Source organism: Schistocerca gregaria, chromosome 2, assembly GCF_023897955.1.
Source record: "Schistocerca gregaria isolate iqSchGreg1 chromosome 2, iqSchGreg1.2, whole genome shotgun sequence".
Classification (NCBI taxonomy): Eukaryota; Metazoa; Arthropoda; class Insecta; order Orthoptera; family Acrididae; genus Schistocerca; species Schistocerca gregaria.
The window spans coordinates 297626903-297646616 of NC_064921.1; positions in this window are offsets into that span (position 1 = coordinate 297626903).

Below are 19714 nucleotides of genomic sequence, written 5' to 3' on the forward strand. Positions count from 1 at the left end.
GTAACTGAACCTATGTGAAGAGGAGCCGACGAATCACGTGAAAAGGCATCATGTGGGACTGTCCATTTTTGGAATATTCATTGCTTAACCAGAAGAGGTTTAAGACATCGTTGGAACTAATGAGCAAAGCAAGAAAGTTAGAGCAGTCACAAATTTATCCGAATACCCATTTCAGGGGTTCATTCAATTGGTATGGTTTCGTAGCACGACTTCTAGGTACTTGAAGAACCTCATAGAAATTACTTTCCTTTGTTTAACTGTGTACATACTGCTGCAGCGCGGGCTGTTACCGCCACAAGAAATTCCTCTAAACATATCGACAGCAAAATGTTTTCGTGCCTCACGTCTGTTCAGCTATCAATGAGAGGCAGTCGTTGAATGAAAATTCGGATATCTTGTCATTTTAATAAATACATATTTATGTCACTAAGTAGGTGCTAACTTCAGATTGAAATTTGACTTTAACGTCTAACACAAACACGCTTAGCAAGTAAGGTCTCAACCTTGACCTGATACCGAAATTACTCAAGGATCTTCTGTACTCCCCTGCTCGCTCCATATTCTACGGAAATTCACTTTAAACTATACGTGCGCTTGCGACTGCACAGTACGCAATTCGAACAAATTCACAGTTCGCACAGAAGAATTCTAGAATTTGTACAGTTGTTATTTACGACTGTCAAGTAATACTTCTTGACATTCCATGGTCTTTTGAATGTTACAATCATTCAAAATTAAAACACTTTTTAGGGCTCCATGCAAACACGTCTGACGCTCATGAGACATGAGCATTGAGTCTTCTACACACTAAATTGCAATCCTCCTCGCAGCATAAATCTACATGAAAGCTCAGTCTTATGCAGCCAATCAGTTATTTAATGCCACATTTTCTGATTTGAAACAGTCACTTTATCTAAGTAATTTACATCGATTTTACTAAGTATTAGGTTGCAGAAAACAAATAATAACAGATTAGTTCCCTCTTTAAATTACCGAGGTACTGAAATAGGTTTCTTGTTTCCCACCACCGTTAACCGGTGTCTTGCAATTTATAGATTCCCTGATTTATTTGACTCACACTAGATACATATTTATGTTCGCTCGCTACTGTATTGTATTGTTCACTGTGTATTGAACCGGTGACCTAGAAACGACGGAGAGGCTTCGTCCCCGCCGTAGTCCTCAGTGGTTCACAACTGGCTACAGCAGTCCACTCACCCCACCGCCACCCCACACTGAACCCAGGGTTGTTGTGAGGTTCGGCCCCAGTGGACCCCCTGGGGAATGTCTCATACCAGACGAGTGTAACCCCAAATGTTTGCGTGATTAATTGTGGTGTAGGCGTACGTGGAGAAAGTGTTTGCGCAGCAATCGCCGACATAGTATAACTGAAGCAGAATAAGGGTAACTAGCGCGCATTCGCCGAGACAGATGGAAAACCGCCTTAAACACCATCCACAGGTTGGCCAGCACACCGGACCTCGACACTAATCCACCGGGCGAATTCGTGCCGGGGACCGGCAAGCCTTCCCCCACGGGAGGCAACCCGTGAAACCTCCCGGCTAGTCGGGCGGGCGGACGATGCCGTACACTCAATTACAATTTCAAATAACTACATGTCACATACGTACCAAACTTATTATTTCATTCATCAAGTAATAAAACAAAATGTAATAACATTTCTTTCATAAAACAATGTATCAATGAATAATAATAATAATAATGTGAAACTAAGTTAATCAACAGAAAACTGCTTTTCCTTGTTACTGAAACGCTAGATATATCGTTAAACTTATTCACCAATGTTTAGCTAATACATATAGACATGTTAGGAAATTAATGGTTCATGGAAGTTCCAAATTCTGTGTTTTGAATAATTTTATGTGTCTCCATGAAAGTACAGCACTTTTGCAGCTGATCTTCACAAAGTGCTACCTATTGACTTAATTCCATTTGGTATATGGAAAATATGAAACTCAATCATAATGGACGTACAAATTTAGTCGCCTGTATGGTAGCGACATTGCTAGGCAAGAGGTTTATGTTAACTCTAGCCAGTAATGGCAATAGCAAAACTCTATCTGTACGGATGCAGCAACTAGCCATTGTAAAATTTCAACAGGGCGATACATGGCGTTTCTCCACAATTCTCTCCTACACCTTGGTTCAAATCCCCCTGCACCGTTAAAATATATTGAGGAAAGTAAATAAAAATCTGTTCCCAGTTTGAGTTTTGTAGCCTGGTTTATCTCATTTTTCAGTGTCCGTTTTGTGATACCACAAACATCCTGAAATTTATTACATACGTGATCGTTATTCTTATTCCCGTAACACAATCACCGCATGCGATGCACAACACACGCAAGTATTAGATGTGTGTGTTCCTCAAGGTCACCTATTTCTTATACTCGAAACACGATTCAACATTAGCAATTGAACGTATTATTCCGCTTCAGAAACTGATTAATAAGATTTTAGTTGAGGGTAGACTGAAATCTAGTCACATTATGTAATTGTGACCGACATTCAGAAAGCTGCGATAACCATGTATGTCAACAAAAAAATAAGGGGCTATAAAAATTCTCCATCTGAGCGCGTTGCTGCATGTATATGTAACGTCGTGCGACTCCGATTGGGGTATATAAGCAACGACGTGTAGGCAAAAGATTAGTGTGGCAATCGTGTCTCTCCAACTTGCCTGCGCTAAATTTGGAAACGTCAACTATGGTGGTATTATCAAATGCATAAAAAAGGACCACTGTGCTGTTATTTTTTTCTTGGCCACGGAAGGGCGAACACTGACTGACATCCATCGGAGAATGAAGAATGTGTATGGAGCAGCTTGTCTGTCGGAAACTACCGTTTTGGAATGGTGTGCCAGATCCAGTGCCGATCGCCATTCGACACTAGACGCCAGTCGACATGGGACACCAGTCTCATCCATTACGGACCATCTCAAGTGGTAGACACCTGAGCACCTGCACTACAGCCCTGATCCCTCCTCAAGCGGTTATCACACTTTCGGACCGTTGAAAAAGGCCTTTAAGGCTCGACTATTATTGTCTGAACATGACGTGCAGCAGGCAATTAAGGAATTCTTCACGCAGCAGGAGACGCTGTTTTACCAAACGGATATCCTCAAGCTATTGCTTTAGTGGACTCATTTCCTAACTTCTCATGGCGATTTTGTCTGATTGGTATACCGACCCTACCGCCCTCGAACGGAAATGTTTGATATCCCGTAATACTTTTGGGTAATTTGGTTCAAAGACAATGTTATTTACAAGCGAACAAATACTCGTGCATTTTGTTTCGTAAATAGATAATAATAACTTTGAGTTACTCACTGGCCTAGTGCAATTCTTTCTTATTCAATGCCACTTCGATGACTTGCGTGCCTCTGACCTATCATATTTACCCAACAGGGGACAAGGAACCTTCAGTTTGATGTAGACTCCGAACCACTTGTTGTTTCTGGTGATCCCTCACATCACCGAAAGGTAAAGGCTAGATTAAAACTAAGTTTAAAATATATTTGGCCTAACCCAGAGTCGATCGCACGACTTCTCGGTTTCCAGGCACAAGCTTTACCGCTGCACTAACAGGCCTGACGTATATAGTTCGTCTATAGATTTTTGTAACATCCCGCCGGAGGTTCGAGTCCTCCTCCGAGAATATGTGTGTGTGTGTGCGTGTGTGTGTGTGTGTGTGTTGTTCTTTAAGTTAGTTTAAGGTGTGTGGTAGACACCTGAGAACCTGCACTACAGCCCTGGTTTGAGAGTAAATCGGAGAAAGATGAAGGTAATGAGAAGTAGTAGAAATGAGAACAGCGAGAAACTTAACATCAGGATTGATGGTCACGAAGTCAATGAAGTTAAGGAATTCTGCTACCTAGACAGTAAAATAACCAATGACGGACGGAGCAAGGAGGACATCAAAAGCAGACTCGCTATAGCAAAAAAGGCATTTCTGGCCAAGAGAAGTCTACTAATATCAAATACCGGCCTCAATTTGAAGAAGAAATTTCTGAGGATGTACGGCTGGAGTACAGCAGTGTATTGTAGTGAAACATGGACTGTGGGAAAACCGGAACAGAAGAGAATCGAAGCATTTGAGATGTGGTGCTATAGCCGAATGTTGAAAATTAGGTGGACTGATAAGGTAAGGAATGAGGAGATTATACACAGAATCGGAGAGGAAAGGAATATGTGGAAAACACTGATAAGGAGAAGGGATATGACGATAGGACATCTGCTAAGACATGAGGGAATGACTTCCATGGTACTAGAGGGAGCTGTAGAGGGCAAAAACTGTAGAGGAAGACAGAGATTGGAATACGTCAAGCAAATAATCTAGGACGTAGCTTGCAAGTGCTACTCTGAGATGAAAAGGTTAGCACAGGAAAGGAATAACTGGCGGGCCGCATCAAACCAGTCAGTAGACTGATGGAAAAGAAAAGGTGTGTGTGAGTCTAGGGATCGATGACCTGAGCAGTTTGGCTCCTTAAAAATTCGCACACATTTTAACAATTAATGTGAATATTGTTGTGTTGAGGTATATGATCGGTAATTAACGCACAGATGTAGTGTGCTGTAGCTATAGCCTTTCATTCAAAGTTTTCAGTACAGTATTTTGGCCTACGTATACAATTAGGTTTTTCTTTGGTTCAGAGGCGTTTCACCATGATTGTCGCTAGTATGTTAACTACATTGTCACAGCATTATTCTCTGATTTTCATGCTACAATTGTAGTTGAATGCACTTATATTTTTAAAAGAAGTTCGAATTGGTGATTACTTGGTCGAGGTTTTATATCCCCAGTTGTTCAGTTTACACTCACATTAGTAGTTTATTTGGGACGCTTCCCTTTCTGATACACTACTGACCATTAAAATTGCCACACCACAAGGATGACGTGATACAGACGCAAAATTTAACCGACAGGAAGAAGATGCTGTGATATGCAAATGATTAGCTTTTCAGAGCATTCACACAATGTTGGCGCCGGTGGCGACACCTACAACGTGCTGACATGAGGAAAGCTTCCAACCGATTTCTCATACACAAACAGCAGTTGACCGTCGTCGCCTAGTGAAACGTTGTTGTGATGCCACGTGTAAGGGGGAGAAATGCATTCCATCACATTTCCGACTTTGATAAAGGTCGGATAGAAGCCTTTCGCGATTGCTGTTTATCGTATCGTGACATTGCTGCTCGCGTTGCTAGAGATCCGATGACTGTTAGCAGAATATGGAATCTGTGGGTTCAGGAGGGTAACACGGAACGCCGTGCTGGATCCCAACGGCCTCATATCACTAGCTGTAGATATGACAGGCATCTTCTCCGCATGGCTGTAACGGATCGTGCAGCCACGACTCGATCGCTGAGTCAACAGATAGGGACGTTTGCAATACAAGAACCATCTGCACGAACGGTTCGACGACGTTTGCAACAGCATGGTCTATCAGCTCGGAGACCATGGTTGCGGATACCCTTGACGCTGCATCACAGACAGGAGCGCCTGCGATGGTGTACTCACCGTCGAACCTCGGTGCACGAATGGTAAAACGTCATTTTTTCGGATGAATCCAGGTTCTGTTTACAGCATCATGATGGTTGCATCCGTGTTTGGCGACATCGCGGTGAACGCACATTGGAAGCGTGCATTCGTCATCTCCATACTGGCGTGTCACCCGGCGTGATGGTATGGGGTGCCATTGGTTACACGTCTCGGTCACCTCTTGTTAGCATTGACGGCACATTGAAGAGTGGACGTTACATTTCAGATGTGTTACGACCCATGGCTCTATCTTCATTCGATCCCTGCGAAACCCTACATTTCAGCAGGATAATGCACGACAGCAATTTGCAGGTCCTGTACAGGCCTTTCTCGATACAGAAAATGTTCGACTGCTGCCCTAACCAGCACATTCTACAGATCTCTCACCAATTGAATACGTCTGGTCAATGGTGGTCGAACAACTCGCTCGTCGCAATACGCCAGTCACTACTCTTGATAACACAGAAAGTGTTCGACTGCTGCCCTGGCCAGCACATTCTACAGATCTCTCACCAATTGAAAGCGTTTGGCCAATGGTGGCCGATTAACTGGTCCGTCGCTATACGCCAGTCACTATTCTTGATGAACTGTGGTATCGTGTAAAGCTGCATGGCCAGCTGTACCTGTACACGCCATCCAAGCTCTGTTTGACTCAATGCGCAGGCGTATCAAGGCCGTTGTTACGGCCAAAGGTGGTCGTTCTGGGTATTGATTTCTCAGGTTCTATGCACCCAAATTGCTTGAAGATGTAATCACATATCAGATTTAGAGTAATATATTTGTCCCATGAATACTCGTTTATAATCTGCATTTCTTCTTGGTTTAGCAGTTTTAATGGCCAGTAGTGTACATTTCTCTAAGACACTCGGTTCTATCCACATCATTACCGTTACGGTTTAAATAGGTCTAGATATGGAACAAGTATACTTACAGCTCTCACCCAAAGTGGCTTGAATTTTATCCTGGGTCTCTATCGACCGGCCGACTGTTTCGTACGGGGCAGTACGAGGGGCGATCTATCGCTGTGAGGGATTGAATGATCATCTCGCAAGAGACTGCAGCCATTATTGCCAACAGATAAATTCGGATGATGCTGCTGCTTCATAATTCAAGGGGCTCCTCATTTGGCCTCACGAGGTAGAGTGAATCCCGTTCCAGACCATCCCCCATCTCCGCCCTGCCTCAGAGAAAATCTGAGGAGACACTTGGAATCGATCTTCGGCACCTCCACTCTGAAGAGAGGGACTTTATCCATTCGGCTTCCTTTCTTTGTGCGTCTCCGTCACCCCCTCCCCCCTCCCTTCCAATCCTCTCCCCTCCCCCCCCCCCTGCAGTCGATCGTGCAGTAGGCAGAATCGCCGTCAAGAATGCCGTCTTCTTATGCCATTCTAAACTTTTCACCGTTATTCCAGATTGTGGAAAAGCAAATCCGTCTTCTATGGGGGTGGCTTTCTACCGACGACGATGGAAGCCCTTGCGGCATGATTTGAGGTTACAAAAAGTAAGGGAATCTTCGGAGGTATGAAACAAAGTTACACGCTCCTCAATAAGTGTAATTGTGGAAAATGTGTACTACTCCTATAGCCGCTTGAGACACTACCCTGTCACACAGAGCAAAAGGATATTCTAAAGCAGTTAATTACAACACAAAAGGTTAAAGTCGCTATTTATCTTATACAGTTTGTAGACAGGAGATGAGGGAATTGGGTGTAGGGAAGGGAATGGAGATAGGAGGTGTTTGGTCTCGGTTAAGATGTGGACATTATAGCTCGGATGAAGTGACGAAAGGCAGGTTTGTATCTCTTCCATAGGTGCTTCATTAGATATCAATATTGAATTGTAAGGGAGCCCTGATTTCTTCAAGATCGATATGTGCATCTGTAGAGTATAGTGCCATCCAGAGTAACGTAGTTGTAATGTTTGGAGGCGGGAAGAATTCTCAGTCCGGTTGTAACAAATATGATGCCACGACTGCATGAGGCACCGTCCTGATAGTTTCGTCGAGTCTTTGAAATTTTACTTTTGATTCATGAAATGCTACTCGCATCAGTCTAATTTTACGTACGATTTTTGTTTGTCGGGAATGCGTTGGCTTTGTTTGAATCTTCAATAAATGTATTTTTGGTTTCTTGGAAACTTTATAACACGACATTTGAACCGCGGCTTGTTGTTGCCCTCCCTCAAAAACCTACTGGGACATGATACCTAAAAAGTATTGAATATACTCCAAGAAAGGTAAACTGCCCTCTGATTCCTCTCACAATCGCAACTTCAAGTAAGAGATTCCGTTCTGTGTAGCCTTGGAGATACCGTATTCGCTCTCATTTACAGATGTTGAAAAAGGAAATTGACTGATCACAGTTAATCATTGGGATGTAAGTGAACAGCAAGTACTATACTATATTCACAACATGGGGAGCAGCCCCAACTTAACTGGATGATCGAAATGCCTCGTGCATTGGAAATCAGAGCGAAATTCCAGGAATTTGTTAAGACTATTTCCTTACGCCAGTGACAGACAAGAACATAGTGACAAATTTTGGAACTGACGAAGAGCTACCTGTGGTCGTGCATTCATATATCTGCATTCCATTACAGCATAGTGTGACATGCAGAGAGCGAGGTACATACTTCCCACACAATTCGTTCAGCGATTGGAGATCTTGGGCAAGAATGCTAGTATTGAAATACAAGAAAAGTGAAACGCTCCTGCAGCGCCATTAGCGATTAAAGCAAGAGGCAAATTGATAAAGGAAAGGAGAAAGGAGAGAGAGTGGCTCTATTGTTAGAATGGAAAGGGCTGGTGGACAGAAATCATGTCCACAGCCAATCGTGATCATGGCACACAAAGCCCATTTCGTACTTGATGGATAGAATGGGAATCGAAGGATAATATGACTGTGGAAAATAATATTTGCCGAGATGCGAGGAAAGGTACATGGCCGGCTATGTCGGCGCTGACTCTGGCATCGTCGATTGTACGAGTGGCGAATTCTGTTCTGGGATAAGTTATGCCACGCCTGCTCGACGTGTTCACGTAGTTCTGTAAGAGTTGCTGGTTGTCGAGTCGCACGGGTCACTTCTTGTGCGATCACATCCCACACGTGCTCGACTGGAGATACGTTTAGAGTTCGTGCAGGCGAGGGAAGATGATGCACGTCTAGCAGAGCACTGATCTTCACGCGCAGTGTGTGGGCAGCATTATCCTGTTGGAACGTACATCGTATTCCTGTTGCAAGAACTGCAAAAGAACAGGTCTAACAAATGTGTGGCCGTACCAAGCGCTTGTCAGAGCACCCTCTAGAAACAACAAAGGTAAACGACGGCGTTGTAGTCTATCGCAACTTGGACCATAGGGTCTGGGTTGTGGCCAGTGTCTTGGACAAATGCACTCAGCGAGACATGCTCGCCAGGTCTACATTGTACCCAAAACGACCATCACTTGCGATGGAAACATTTGCTTTCTTCACTGAAGACCATAGCGCACCATTCCTTCTTGTAAATCATCCTCTGAAGGCACTAGTCAAGCCTTGAACGTTGACGCTGTGGCCTGAATGGAAGACAGGCTAGAGGTGTGCCTGCCCGTAGTCGCACTGCTAGTAACCGCTTCGCAACAGTTTGTGCTGACACGTGTGGGCTCACAAGCGCTCTTGTACGTGGTGTGGTATCTGTACGATCCGTCATTGCTGGCCTTACAATGCTATGATTCGCGTGGGTGTCTGTGGTCGTCTAGAACCTCCTCTACTGATGTGAGAATGTCCACGTGACCACAGATACCAGCGTCGTTGCTTTGGGGAAGTTCTCTCCTAAAGGACCATCCCACCACTCTGAAAACCACACTTTGACCCTTTCAAACACCCCGAGTCGGCTGTAGGAATCATGAGCACGTCTCCGTGGCATTTTTGCCTACTTGCTTAACACATTTGCACCGCAGTGAGCCTTCTGGCTGTTAACTGTCCCTATTAAAGGGTAGCCTCATATGATCCTAACTATGACACCATGCTATCTGTTGGCAGACGACATAGAAACCGTTATCAGAACGTCTACTACCCCCAGGTTGCATATGCCCTGATTGGATCAAAATCTACGTCGTCTTCCCAGGTGTAACAATTTCTTTTTCCGGCAACGTGGGCAACTAGAATTCTTTCTTTGATAAGTTGTCGGTTACGGGACGCTTTCATATGAAGGCGAGGGAGTCGCCATGCCTCTTTGCGCTGAGCCGCGTGGTTCCACTGACAGCCATCACCAGAGCGTAATGGTGACATGGTAAAAGACAGCGACCCAGCTCGGCCCAATACGATTGTAATGGTCGCTTACTCCGCAGGTGGCGAAGCATCAGCATTCCTCAGCATGTCGAGTTAGTAGTGCACTCCACTACATACGAATTATAGTAGTTCTAACGGCCCTGAGAGCACTGGGCATTTTTATTAATTCTGCAGTTAACTGTTTTTTAATATGGCTAGAAACTCAAACGTGACGTTAATTGCCGCACTAAGTTAGAAAAAGAACCGAAGCTTTACGTTGCCTTCATCATCGAAAGTTTCGGATTTTATTCGAATTTGACGTAAACTAACCAATACATTTATCCAATTGTTTGTGAAGTTGTAGAGAATAATTGCTATCTCATTTACGTCTCTCTTGGAATTTGCTGCATACATCCGTCCAAAATCCTAGTAATCACGTTGATCCAGCTTGAGATATATGCCTGGGGCGCACAGTTTTAGGTGATTCGAGACAACGGAGAGATTACGGTAAGTGTAGGGCAATCTCAATGTCAGTATAATTCCTTTGGGGAAGCTTCTCTTGAAATGGCTTCTCTATTTACGACCTCACGCTTGGCTATAAAATGTAATGCTAGCTGGTACCTGACCTGGAAATTTACCTTTGAGACAGTTCTTTCTTTTCTCTGCAGTTCAGCTATTTACATTCAGGGAAGACAGAAAACGCGGTCACTGGTTTTATGAGAGAGTAGTAATGTTTAATTCTGAGATTTAAGGAAACCGTTTTTATTGAAAATATTTTCTGTGCAAAAACAGACATAATGTCTGATGGGATAGCGGCAATCAGTGATTGATAATGTTACTTATAATTCGTCATGATTTGAGGCTAGTCGATTGGTTGTAATACATTCCACCTAACATTCAATGCTATTAAGTTATTTTATTGGTCCGTATTTGGAGTTTACAAAGGTCATTCCATCATTGACATTTCTTTTTCTCCATATGTACAAGTCAGTGCTTTTACTGCTCATTTCGGTTCATTAATTAGTTCTGGTCCTGTTTTAAAGTCATCTGCAATTTTGGCTATGTCATCTACAAAATCTAAATTGTTTCTGTACAATTCGCATTAATCTACATCTTGAAAGGTCTAAACAGGTTCCAGTGTTTTGATTCATTGTGTCATTCTCGTATTATTTTTTCCAACAGGTACACATGCCACCCAAAATACTTCAGAATGATTTTTATTCTTGGCGTGTAAGTAACGCCAGCGCAGTAAATACCGGCGAAGCTCGAATCAAAAATTGTAAACAACAGATGTACATTCGACTTACCAGTTGTGAGCAGACGGTTTTACGTAGTGGACGTATTGATAGACAATGTTGTAGTGTGACCAATCGCAATGGAGATACTTCTCGAAGTCAAGTGTTCAACCGATTCTCCAGAATGTTTTGAAGAAGCGAAAATTGTGTGCAAAGTTTGTCCCGAGTGATGTTACTTTCCAACAAATGCTGACGCTTGCAAGCCTGCCGTGACTTGGCTGAAATGCATAACTCGAATAAGTCTTTTCCGGAAAAATCGTCATCGGTGGCGAATCTTGGTGTTATCAGTGCGAATTTACCCGAAAACAACAGAGTGCAGAAATTCACATGACGGGTCTATGCTTTAATGACAACGACGCAAGAGTTGAACATCATCCGAAAGAATGATTTTCCTGAAAGTTTCACTTGGTTGAATGAACGTTCTGCAAGGTATGACCACGGGGCAAGGGGAGGGGGGAGAGATGATGTACTTTGAAACATGAAGACCACCATTTTAACAGATCTTCATTATATATGAATCCCAGATATGGGGTTGGGTTGTTGGAGAAGGAGACCATTGATCTCATCGGATTAGGGAACGAAAGGGAAGGAAGTCGGCTGTGCCTTTTCAAAGGAGTCATCCTAGCATATGCCTGGAGAGATTTAGGGAAATCACGGAAAACCTAAATCAGTATAGCCGGACGCCGGATTGAACCGTCGTCCTTCCGAATGCGAGTCCAGTGTGCTAGCCACTCGCCACCTCGCTCTAAACCTTTTGCACTGACGCGGGTAGTTGGAAAAAAGTTATGAGAAGCCGTCTTCCTGGCCAACATCTGTTATGCTTTCTGACAACTCAGAGAAATGTCCTTGAAATTCTATTTCTCCCTTTACGTTGGTGATAGTTTCTCATACAATGCCTACTTGTCGTTTTATAAACTTTAATTTCCAGCACTTCATTCGTTTATATATTTATTTGTTCAACCTGCTATAATTACGACTATCAGACCCTCTTACATTTGTCCACAGTACCTTTTTTACATCATAGTCACCTAAGAAATAAGGGTTTTAATATGACAAATTGTATTTAAATGATTTGAGTACCTATGGTATCAGTGGGAGTAAATAATTCTATGACGTAATAAATTAATATTGGAAGTACCTGTACTACTACTACTACTAATACTACTGCTGCTGCTGCTGCTGCTACGACTAATATTGCTTATGCCAACAACAGTAATAATTACTAAAATGATAGCTTACTTTAGGGCGTACAAAATAGATATTTTCGGATACAGCGAGGTCCGGGGAAAGGAAACTTAACGAGACTGGACCAGCTAAGTATATAGGGAAATAATGAAGTATGGTTGGGAGAAAGAATGTACAATGGTAACGAGTGCGTGCAGGGACAATCGTAATCCTTATTGTTACTTTAGTTGATGTGTTGCTGGAGTTGTTACTCAGTTCTCTAACACAATGCGGCAGAGTATTCCAGAGTCGGTTTCATGCTACTGTTAAGGACTTAGAGAAACTGGTTGAATTACGGAGTAGGACAGAAAAGATTTTGCTCGGATGCTAACGGGCGTTTATGCCATCTTGTTCAGAGAAGAGCGTTAGGATCGAGAAGGAAGATTAGGGGCTGTGCACTTTGATAATGAGTAGAAGAGAGAGAGAGAGAGAGAGAGAGAGAGAGAGAGAGAGAGAGAGTATGGCAACTTCTGAGATTTATTCTGCATAGTACCCTTCAAATTATTTGGAATATCCCTCTTCTGATAATTTCTTTGACAATAAAGCATTCTAGTATGTTAGACGCAATGATGAGAACGTGCTTCTCTATACACATTGTTTGGTGCGGGAATTATCCTAAATGAATGCGATTAACACAAGGCATAGAACTCCACTTGTTGTTAACACGAGGACCTCGCTTCCAGTTCTGACAGAAAATGAGCTTCGGGGGTGGGATGGCCGGTCGCATAGAGCCACTGGAATTTCGCAAGACACGTGCTGCGCTCCTAATGGACGTTAAGCCGCCACTTAGGTAAATTGTGGTTTCTCTAGCCGCGCAGTGACGCAGAGGCCGCCACCTGCTGCGAAGCACGTGTCAGGGCTGCGCGGCGCGGCGCGTGCCGCTGGAGGACACGGGGAGAAGCGCGTGTCGCACGTGCCAGAACCGCAGCCGGCCTGCCCCGCTGCCTGACGCGCCACAGCGGCGCCGCGCCTGCCCTAGGTCAGGGCGGCCACCCGCAGCGCTGCAGCGCAACGAGGGCTGCCTGGCCAGCGGGAGCAACTCTTCTCTGAATGTAGGCTCTGGGAAGAACAGACCGTTATTAATCTCTGTTACGTCGGCGAAGTCTTACGTACAGAAATTGGGCGTCTTCCCTTACCGCTTTCTGAAGATTTATGTAAGTGTCCAGGCTTTCGTGGCTTTGTCACTGAAGTTAAAATCTTATAGGGTATTTGGCCGTGTCATGTTCCTTCTAGCAGTTCTCTTCCAGCAGTAGTAGACACCAAAAGATCCTGAGGAAGATTCCAGCACAGGTTGTATTTCATATAACTGGGTAGTCTTTCGTCTTCTTATTAATACTGAGATTTATCGTAAGTTCTTTCGCTTTTGGTTACAATGCAGTTATTAAGAACACGTGGGAACACACCTCCCCGCAGCACAGTTAAGGCAGAGTGGTCGCTGTGCTGTCTGCCAACACACTTCACACACGAGGTCGTACACAATGTAAATAAATAGAGCGGATCATTCTTCGAAAGTGTGGGGTTGGTGACCTCTTCGAGATTTTAAGAAAGTAAAACACCTACAGCCGTCCTTTTGATCTTACTTCTTGTTGTTGTGGTCTTCAGTCCTGAGATTGGTTTGATGCAGCTCTCCATGCTGCTCTATCCTGTGCAAGGTGCTTCATCACCCAGTAAATACTGCAACCTACATCCTTCTGAGTCTGGTTACTGTCTTCGTCTCTTGGTCTCCCTCTAAGATTTTTTCCCTCCAAGCTGCTCTCCAATACTAAATTGGTTATCCCTTGATCTCTCAAAACATGTCCTACCAACCGATCCCTTCTTCTAGTCAAGTTGTGCCACAAACTTCTCTTCTCCCCAATCCTATTCAAAACCTCCTCATTAGTTATGTGACCTACCCATCTAATCTTCAGCATTCTTCTGTAGCACCACATTTCAAAAGCTTCTAATCTCTTCTTGTCCAAACTATTTATCGTCCATGTTTCACTTCCATACCTGGCTACTCTCCATACAAATACTTTCAGAAACAACTTCCTTACACTTAAATCTGCACACGATGTTAAAAAATTTATCTTCTTCAGAAACGCTTTCCTTTGCATTGCCAGTCTACATTTTATATCCTCCCTACTTCGACCATCATCAGTTATTTTGCTCTACAAGTAGCAAAACTCCTTTACTACTTTAAGTGTCTCATTTCCTAATATAATTCCTTCACCATCACCCGACTTAATTCGACTACATTCCATTATCATCGTTTTGCTTTTGTTGATGTTCATCTTATATCCTTATTTCAAGACACTGTCCATTCCGTTCATCTGCCCTTCCAAGTCCTTTGCTGTCTCTGACAGAATTACAATGTCATCGGCGAATCTCAACGTTTTTATTTCTTCTCCATGGATTTTAATACCTACTCCGAATTTTTCTTTTGTTTTCTTTACTGCTTCCTCAATATACTGATTGAATAACATCGGGGAGAGACTACAACCCTGTCTCACTCCCTTCCCAACCACTGCTTCCCTTTCATGCCCCTCCACTTTTATAACTGCCAACTGGTTTCTGTACAAATTGTAAATAGCCTTTCGCTCGCTGGATTTTACCCCTGCCACCTTCCGAATTTGAAAGAGAGTATTCCAGTCAACATTGTCAAAAGCTTTCTCTAAGTCGATAAATGCTAGAAACGTAGGTTTGCCCTTCCTTAATCTAGCTTCTAAGATAAGTCGTAAGGTCAGTATTGCCTCAAGTGTTCCAATATTTCTACGGAATCCAAACTGATCTTCCCCGAGGTCGGCTTCTACTAGTGTTTCCATTCGTCTGTAAAGAATTCGCGTTAGCATCCTACAGCCGTGACATATTAAACTGATAGTTCGGAAATTTTCACATCTGTCAACACCTGCTTTCTTTGGGATTGGAATTATTATATTCCTCTTGTATTGATCTTACTTATTTGTTGTAACAAATGAAATGAATGCATAGACGAAACCTCTTCGAGGTTCAGTCTGCATTCCTCCAAAGAGGGCAGGTGTTTGCCAGGGAATTCTGCATGGAATGGAATAGGTGAAAGTCGGAAAGGACAATGTCTGGTGAATAAGGCGGTTAGGGTAACACGTGCCAATCAAATATGTCGTCTGGCGCTGTCGTGGTCAAAGACGACATCGTATCCCAAATCCGGTAGCTCCTCATCAATGACTGCCGTGAAACGATCCGCCCTCGAACAGTATTTCTCGAAAGTGATAGTCTCATCCGGACGAAGTTAGCAATAGAGGACACATTTTCAATGCCACCAGAGGCATAGCAGAACCTTTCCCGCTTGCAGGCCTGGTTTAGAAACCGACAGTTGTGGTTGCTCTGTCTTGTATCACAATTTACCCTTCCGGGCATTGTACACGATCCACTTCTCATCGCCAGCTAGCAGACGTTCCAGAAAAGGAGCATTTTGATTGGGTTTCAATACGGAGTCGCGTATGGACGCACTATGAATCAAATTCGCTTCATTCAGTTCTTGAAGAACCCACATATTGCGAATATTTATCTAACCTAGCTTCTTCACGTTCCTGGATATAGTGGCACGAAAGACATTGAGATCCAATGCCAACACCCGCGCTGTCATTCATGGATTGTTGACTATCATGTTCCAAGTCCGTAACCGTTGGCCACTCAGAATGAGATCTGTCTGTTAGGGCGAAATTCCCACCTCACGATCGACTAAACCACTTTTGGCATGCTCGGGCCGTTACTTCGTCGTCTCCCTATACAGCAAGCATTGTGAGGCGGTTTTCCCCTTACGACAGTAAACCATCATAAGTGGTCGGAAACGTTTCTTCTTGCTTTCCGTAGCTGGTAAACACACGATCACACCATTCCATCCTCCGCCCGGCACAAACACACTCTGACATATCCAACGGCGTGTCAGATTATATACTTCTACGTCATCAGGACCATTAGGCAAATGTGTTACACTATGGGGAGGAGAGGTGGTTACGGTGGATGCAGGGTTACCAGGCGCTATAGATGGAACGCGCGATCATAATGAATGAAGACAATCCAATAACTGCCGTTTGGATGGCACTCATTATAAAGGGTGTCCCGTAAGTCTTTCCCTGACTACGAATATCCATAAGACAGGTAATAAGACAAGTAGACACACATCTTTCATCTTGTAACATATTCGAGTTTTTGTGTAAACACTCACAATTCCGATGTCCGAAAGATACGCAGGCGTTATTCCCACTCTATCCATTTGTTGCTCAAAATTTCGTGAGCGGTGGATGTTATGACGTCAGTAACTCTGCACAGTAATGCTGCGATGTCGCTCACTGGTGTTGGGATAAACCTGGTCCTGGGCGTAACCGAAAAGAAAAAAAAATCCAGTGGTGTTGTGTCTGATGATCGCGGAAGCCTGTCGATGGGACCACCACGCCCGATCCATCTTCCCGGAAAGTTGTATCCAAATAGGCACTAATGTATGTCCCCCACTGAGGATTCACTGAAGAAGAAAGAACCTATGATTATGTTGTATATAAGACTAAACCGCACATTCAGCTTAGGACTGACTTGAAGATTTTGGACCCACAGATTGTAGCAGTGTTGCGGTTGAAAACACCGTTTAAGTGAAAAGTGGCCTCAGCTGAGGAAAGGACACGTTTCAGATAGTCACATTCTTCCTCCTTATTAATAATTTTGTCTGGATCGAACAGTATCGAGTTCGGCTTACTGCCTCGGTCAGATCTGTTAAAACGAAATGGAGAAACATTTATGTAACAATATGAGGTTCAGCTGATAGAAGGCTAAGTCTACAGAAAGAATCTAAGAGCACTTAATAAGGGTACGATGGCGGACGGCTATAAGAAACCATTAAGGCTCTTCTGATACGAGTACCGACGTCATAGGTTTTGTACGCGCAGGTACATCCACAAATCCTCTCGATTGTCAGAGCGGGTCCTACATTTACGTGAACATGAGTTGTTGCCTATTAGATGGCATTATATTGAGGTAACATAAATTTCCAGCATCAAAGGGCTCTGTTAAGCATGGGACTGACACCGTTGGGCATTACGTTGAACCTCACGTGGCTGGTGGCTTAAATCTTTTCTGACTGAAAGCGCTGACAAATAAATAAACGCAACTGAGTTTGCTTTCTACAATCAAGACACAGTAATTTTATAAATATAAAAATTCATTAGTTCGAAATGGGACGTTCTGGCTCATTAACTTAAAAGGGTACTCTGTGCTACAACGTATGCCTGCAAAGTTGTACTCTTAGACACACATTTCTTTAACCATGTGAGACCGTTATCTTTAATGACCATGAATACCTCGTTTTATACTCCCGAATCGGCGTTGCTGGACACTTATGTTACCTCAGAAGTAACGCCATGTACCGACTATAAATCGTGTCTGCATAAGTATAGGACACCCTCTTGCATCGCTAGCGTTTCACGTTCATTTTCACGTACATGCACGAACAGAGCATTCGACGGTAGTGCTCGTATCAGAATACTCGCAATGGTGTTTTATGACTGTCAGCTATGTTACTATTATTAGCTATTGCTGGATCTTCAGTCACTTGCTTCCTGTTATTGTTACTTTCTTCCTTTTTCTTTTAATAGATCGGATGACATCGGAAAGTCAAAACCACTAATACTGTATGTAAATTATGTAAAAAGGTGCCATTAATGAAGTGCCAAAAAGGACTCTGATTCGTAAACTGGGTATCCCAGAAGCAACGGTCAATGTTCAGGGAGAAGTCAGGAAAGATCATTAAAAGCAAGGAAGTCCAATAAATGTGGGCTCTACAATAGATGCCTTCAGAGCTACTAGCGCTTCGAAACTGCGCTACAAATCTCTCCCACTTAAAGCTAGTTGATTGAGAGGTGGCATTATAGAACTAAAGAAGAAAAAAATATCCAGTAAAGATGGGTTCTTAAGTGCAAACCGTAAGAGGTACGAGCATTTGTTCATCTTCGCTACTATGAAGAACATCATTCTACTGAACAAGCGCTCGCAACTCTTATAGTATGTTGTTAGAACCGACGTTTACTAAATAATTATTTCTCATGTCGGTCCATACCGCTGAAAATATGTAAGGAAAGATCTTGCAGTTGAAGAGTTTTATTTCACGCTATCGAAAATGATGTAGTGCTTATAGCTGTTCAGCTAAGCATTGTAGAACACATGTCTACTGTACCTTTTTGCTGCGAATGATCGTTCCTGTCACATCCCAGAATATTTACCTGTCCTTCCGGGACACCCCGTATAGATTTCATGCCTTTTTCCTCATTACAAGCAAATGCATTCAACTCATTACTAATGTTATCTTTTTTTCTCTTGTGCAACCCAGAAGTCCTCTCAAGAATCATTTCTATGCTGTTTGTATTTTGCTACCGTCTTTATTATTATGTCCGTGCACGAGCGAGCCAGATACCAGGAATTTATGGAAGGGCTAGGCTCCGAGTTACAACATCATTCATTATTTGCCAAGTGTTTCATTTTTGAAAAAGGTAATAATAGTGAACAATGAAATAATCTTTTTAGAAATAGCAAAATGATACCAGGCTAACACAGTGGATTTACATTACAGATCCAAGGTTTCAAGCAGTCTGACAAATTTAAGGCAAAATTTTTGAAGCGGTTCAAGTGTAGCAACGACTAACACAAGTAATAGAGAAACTTTAACCAATTTAACTGCCCCAAGCTAACAGAATGGCTTAAATTACAGATCAAAATTTTTGAAGGTCAAATGTAACAACGACTAGCACAAATTTAGTAATAGGTAAAAATGTTTACACAAATTTGAATGTCGAACATGACAAAATGGGATTTGGATCACAAATTAAAATTTAATACCGCTTTTGAGAGCTGATAAATTTAAGCAACCCAGTTCTCAGCAATGTCCAGAATGACTAGGGAAAACGTGGTGCAGAAGGGACACAACACAAAAGGAATCCCAGCCAAAAGACAAATAGCCGCGAACTACCAAAAGAATTAGTCCTACGCATACCAGAGAAGAAACAAAAAACTTAAACAGCAGTGACTGCCGTGGAGATGCTTCACACAAGGCAACGGCAGCGGCCCGAATTTCAAATAGTGCCCAAAAATTATATAGCGCCGCCGGTGCGCTCACTCTTGTCAGCCCGGGCTAATTTCACTCATAGACTGCAGAAACAGTATCCGACCTATCAGGCAACAACAGGGCGCTCGTAAATAAGCGTCATGCAAGAGGAGGATGCCTAAACACCCCAACAGGTCAATTAGTGTTGTAAAACACTTTTAGCAAATAGCTGGCTAAACAAGCAATCAAGAATAAGGTACAACAACCCCGGCAAATGCCGATCAACAGATAAAACTAGGAATTTCAAGAACAGCACAATTTAAACACTGGCAAGAACCAAGAATAAGCAT